The following is a 6,380-nucleotide window of genomic DNA, read 5'->3' as shown; positions in this document are numbered from 1 at the left end:
CCCAAGGCATGATAAATGTCATCTTATGTTGATCCTCTTCTGCAATCTTGATTTGGTTATAGCCAGAAAATCCATCCATCAAAGACAATATCTCATGTCCAGCTGTTAGATCCACTATGATGTCTATGTTGGGTAGTGGAAAATCATCCTTAGGACATGCGAGATTCAAATCTCGAAAATTAGAACAAACACAAATGCCCCCAGACACTTTTCCCATAGGAACAATATTGGAGATCCACTCAGGATAGTCAATGGGTCGAATGAACTTTGCTTCTAGCATCTTTTGTAATTCTGCCTTGACTAGAAGTGCTACCTTAGGATGCATTTTACACAACTTTTGTTTTATTGGCTTGATTTTGGGATCAACTGTCAAATGATCTACCACTAAATCTTTATCCAATCCAGGCATATCCTTATAGGTCCAAGCAAAGTTGATCTTTCCTTTTTTCAAGAATATTGTCATAGCTTTTTGTTCTTCAGGACTCAAGGTGGCAGGAATGTAGGTAATCTGTGGATTATCTTCTATTCCCAAGTTTATTGGAATAGTGTCTTCATTCAAAATGGATGAATTTTTTGATGGCAAGGATCTAAATGGAAAATTCAACTCTCCCTCTTCTGGCGCCTCTACGAGGTTTTCACCAGAAGATGCGTCCTTTATTTTATCTTTTTCATCATCCGAAAGCGCCCTAGAAGGGTTTTCACTAGAGGATATTTCTTTGATTTTTTTATTTTTATTTTCCTTTTCATTTTTGCGACTAAGAGAGTTGATTTGGCTACCAAAGTAGGCTTTTTCATCATATTGGATCTCATGCTCGTAATCTCGAAGATTCTTAAGGCCAAAGAGTGCCATCACTACCTCATCAGACTTACAAATGTCCAAACTTGGTGGCGTATCTTGAAGGTCCCAGTCTATCATGTCAGGGTTAGTGAGAGGTAGATCAATGGATGAAAGGTCATTTACAGTAATGGTATGGACACAGTTATTTAGGTCATCTTTGACATATTGGAAAGGCACTTCGAAGAATTCCTCCTCTTTAGTCTCAGATTCAGGTTCGGCCAAATAGTTGTCAACAAAGGTAACCTTAATTTTGAGGGAACCCAAACCACATCTTTTAGGATAGCTATTAGCTTCTAAGGGTTGTCTAATTCCATTTTTATTTGGGCCAAGACTAGTACCATGATATCCCATGCTTTCAACAATGGGAAGTGCTTTGACATATCTGTCCTTAGGAAACTCCACAGGTTCGTCTTTGCCATCATAATATAACCAATCCAAAATATTATCTTCCATGTGTTCATCACTAAGGGAACCCCAATGTTCAAATGTCATTTTGTTAACTTGCATGGTTTCCTTATTAGTAGAGGATGGCAATTGTGAAGGCTTTCCAAGGGAACGAGGGGAGAGTGGTAATTGTCCAACACACAAGGCATTTTTGAACTTATACTCTCCCATTCCCAAGTCAGTAAAGGTGGTCTTTTTCCCTGTAGTGCTAACTTTAGCATCTTCAACTTTCTCTTTTCCTTTACGAGAATTTGAACTCTCATGGGTTGCTTCTGGTACTGTAGGGGAAGTAGTTTCTTTAATGACAAGAGGCTTAGGTATGACTGCAGAAAACTCACTTATGGGACAAATATTTGCCAGAGTACCTTCCAATCTTCTACAAAATTCAAAGGGTGTAGGATCCCCTGGAATTGTAACTTCTCTTCCTTGGTGCGGGAATTTCAAAAATTGGTGGTATGTGGAAGGCACTGCTTTGAGAGTGTGTATCCATGGTCTACCAAGCAAGATGTTATATGGCAAATCTAAATCTAGGACATGGCATTCAGTATTGATAATGGTTGGTCCAACTTTGAGAGGCAACATAATAACTCCTTTTGATTCCCTTTCTCTTTCATCATATACCTTTATAGTAATTCTTTTGCTAGAATCAAGGAGATCCTCTGGAAGTCCTAGGAAATGAATCATCTTTAATGTACAAAGATTTAGACCAGATCCATTATCTATGAGGACTCTTTTTATTTTATGTCGTTGTATAAGGACTTCAATATGGAGTGACATATTATGGTTGGGATTGGGAGCTTGGAAATCTTTATCTATGAAGACCAAATGTTGTTGAGCGGCAAGGTTTCCAATCATGGTAGTGAATTGGGTGGCATTAATATTATCAGTGACATGGGACTCTAAAAGAGCATTTTTCGAGATTTCCTTATGTACAGGCGAGGTGGTAAGAAGCTCGAGGATGAATATTTGTGCAGGAGTCTTACCTAGTTGGGATAATACATCATAGCATGAAGCAAGCCTTTTTGGAGTGGATGGCGCAGTAGGCGCGTGTGGAGCTGGTGAATTACTGTTATTAGGAGTAGTTGCTTGCAAAATGAGTCTTCCACGTCGAGTGGTTGCATCACAATCAGCTGCTTGTAAGACAAGGGTATTCACATGAGTTTCTACCCTTTCAATGTGACCACATAAGGATTCAAAACCACATATATCGTCAGTATCTATTTTACCACACAAGGATTCAAACCCTGATATGTGGTTAGTAGAGTAATCATAAGGTACAGTGTTTGATGTGGAGGCTTGATTCGTATTATTGTTACCATCGTTGTGATCGAGAAATGGCTTTTGAAATATTTTCAACTTAGCATTCTTAGAGGAAGGACCTCCTTCCACTTCAATTTCTCCATTATCAACCAGGTTTTGGATAAACACTTTGATTTTGAAACACTTATTAGTATCATGTCCTTTGACGCGATGGTATTTGCAATATTCATTTTCTTGATACCACCTAGGTTTTGGTTGATTTTCATCAAAAGGACGTGTATTAGGAAACACCATCAAGTTATGATCTACCACCTTTTGAAAGATGGCTTCCAATGGTTCATAGAAGTTGGTGAATGTCCTATTTCGATCATAATCACGATTGTAATTGTTGCACGAAAAGAATCGAGTTTGCTGATTACCCTGGTTGTCTTGATTTGAGTTATTGTTGTTACGGTTGCGATAATTATTGTTGCTACTTCCTTGAAGGCTTTTGACATCCATAACACCATCATGCGTAACACCCCTATTCTTAGACCATGATCTAGGCTTGTTATTATTGTTTAATTCATTATGGGAAGATGAAGAACTATAATGTTTGATGGTGCCTTTTTCTAAAAGTCCACTTCCAATGTTTTTACCCTTTTTTATTAGAGTAGGAAAGTCCTCAAGACTCTCCATTTTCAAGTGAAAGGACATTTCAGGTATCAAATTTTTGATGAACGTATCTACAAGGTGAGAGTCCTCAATTTTGTATGGCATACGACTAGAAAGATGTCACCATCTTTGCAAGAAATTGGCAAAACTTTCTCCATTTCGTTGCTTAGTATTACACAAGTCACTTAATGAAACCTGATTGTCCGTGTTGTAAGAGTATTGTGCTATGAACTTATTTTCCAATTCATCAAAGGTAGTGTGAGAACCCTTAGGCAGATTTATGAACCACTCAAATGCAGGGCCTCCAAGACTTCATGGAAAGAGTCTCTTAAGGTAATCATCATTGTATGCCACCTCTTGACACAAAATATAGAACTCCCTTACATGTGTGATAGGGCATGTTTTTCCCATATATTTGTCAAACTTTGGAATCTCAAAACCAACCATGAATGGAGTAACAGGAACAGATTTATCAAAAGGACAAATCTCATCAAGAGACAAGTGTTTTACCCCTTTATTGTTTGTGTTGCACACCTCATTTCGTAGTTCATGAAACATTTGAGCGAGATGTGTTACTTCAGAGTTCGTTTGTGCTTGTGACTGCTGGGATGGTGGATTTGTTCCATTTGAACCACCCTATTGATATGCACTCATTGCATTTGGCGCCGATGTTGTTACCATGGTCATAGGCACATGCAACTGAGGTGAAGGTGTAGGTTGTGTAGAAATAACCATTGGTTGAGTTGGTGCTTGACTAATACCAAGGCCCCCTACATTTGAAGTTGTTGAGATGTTTTGTGGAGCATTAACATATGTGGAAAGATTAGATAGAGCATTGATGAATTGTTGAAAGATTTAAGAGTTGGTTTGAAGCATTATTTGTGGTAAAGTACTAGATGTGGGCATAGCACTAGTTGTCACCATAGGTTCTTTTCCTTTGCTTGATGTTGGTATTGCACTTGAATTAGGTGCTAAGGGAGCACCACCTTTCTTGACTTGAGTAAATAGGATATTCTCATCAAAACTTGTAGGAACATTAACACCATCCTTGATCAAATTTAAGAATATGTCGGTCTTGTTTTCCTTAATGGATTTCTCCATCATCTCTACATTGTAAGGGTCTGCAAGGAAGGTCTTAACCTCACTAGAAATATCACCAAAATCAATAGGGTCTTCATCTTGGTATACTTCTTCATCATTAACACCTAGATTGCTATTATGAGAAGGTTGTTGTGGCTCTTGGATATTAGGCATACCAAGATTCAGATTAGAGGGAACCACATCCCCTAATGAAGTTGCAGCTGAGGGAGGAAGATTCTCCATTTTTTATTGCTTTGTCGATTCCCACAAATGTGTTTTAGGGTTGAATGTAAACCTTCCTGATCGTGTGTTTACCATACAAGAATGGCCAAATTATGAATGAAGGCTTATGAGAAAAATAGAAAATGAAAAAGAGAGCTCTTAACCTTAGATGATCAGTGGGTCAACTACCCAAATTTGAACAAGAGACCTTTGTTTAGCAAACAAAATGATATTGAAAGATAATAGTATCCTTTTCTTACCAAAGATAGTCAAATATGATCTTGTAGGCAAGATAAGACACCAAATGGATCACTTACTATTTGGAGACTAGCTTGTGGTCCCAAATAAGCAAGGTAAGGTATTGAATGGACTGCTTACTATTTGGAGATTGACTTGTGATCCCAAATAAGACTGGAGCATCTTTCTCTTACCAAAGATAGTCAAATATGATCTTATAGGCAAGATAGGACACTAAATGGATTGCTTTCTATTTGGAGACGGACTTGTGGTCCCAAATAAGAGAATGTGATTAGGATAAGGTGTTTGCTTATGGATGTAAGGTCTAATGTCACAAGATAAAAATATGTTCTTTAGGTTTTTTAGCTCCCTTAGAAGAAAGTTTGAAGATGGAAGAAATGGAAATGAATAAGAAAGATGAATGTATGATGGCCACTTATACGGTTGATTCAATTTTCATTTATGGGAAATAAGAACCTTGGGTTTACACCTGGGAAAGCAGACCAGTTTCGAAGTTTTCCATTATAGGTGATCCTATCGTAGCGGTCTTGCCTAGCTTCTTCTTTTTAAATGTCCTTGATCGCGTAGCTGAATTGTTTGTCACCGTGTGTTAGTCTCTTTCTTTCTTTGTAGACAGGTGGTTTGGACAGTTTCACTTTCTTATGCTTGGTTTGGTTGACTTTTTTTGTCATGGCAAGAACAAAACAAGACTCAAACCTTTTGATGTCATCAAAAATAAACTCAACCAAAACTCAAAACGTGACTCTAATGCAAAAACTTCCAAAAGATGACTATCAGTCAAAGATACCTCACCTAACCTATCTTACTGCAAAGGTTCCCTCACAATTTCACTCATTTTTTGGCTTATTTGAAGTTTTTGTTTTGTTTTTTTTTTCTTTTGATTTTTTGATTATTTGAACAAACACACCAAACACAACAACAATCCTAATAAGGCTGATACTATGTTGTACAAGGCTTAGCTAAAGGGCGTCCTCGATATACATTAGGTACATGAGGCCCAATTCTGTAGATGAAAGGAAATACTTCCACATAGCCGGGGGGAGACGGTAACCCAAATCTCCTCCTTCACTTTCAAAAGGTATAAATTTCTTTGGGGCTTAGCCAAGAGTGACAATATCTACATTTCCAAGAGAGGTGTCTTTCAATTCACCTTCCGATTCTTATACTTCGCCAGAACGCTAGAGTTGAGGTCATCCCAAGGGGTGATGAAATCCCCAAGCAGGCCTCCTAATAAAATGAAAACCAAATCCACTTATTTCTTGTGCACCCAAGGTTGCCCAAAGGCACGAGGGGAGAGAATACGTAAGTGGACTTGGGGTTTAAAAGACACTTGTTCGTTATCCACAAAAATTTAAGTTTGCTACTCTAATTGAAGACACGCATTTTTAGAGCATACAAGATTCTTTCTAACTTTAAATAGCAGAAAATAAAATACTAAAAGAAAATGCTGGAAATGAAAAATGCTGAAATGAAGTTAATTTTCCTTAAGGCTTTGGATGTGATTTCATTTTAAGGCCCAAATCCAAATGTGCTCTATACTAAATGTACCCGTTTAAAATGCTCCAATTTCAAATGTGACCAGGCCTTTTACACTCTAGTTCATCCTCTAACATAAATCCTCGAC

Source organism: Cupressus sempervirens, chromosome 11, assembly GCF_028749045.1.
Source record: "Cupressus sempervirens isolate cs-2001-9-10 chromosome 11, ASM2874904v1, whole genome shotgun sequence".
Lineage (NCBI taxonomy): Eukaryota > Viridiplantae > Streptophyta > Pinopsida > Cupressales > Cupressaceae > Cupressus > Cupressus sempervirens.
This window is presented reverse-complemented; position numbering follows the sequence as displayed.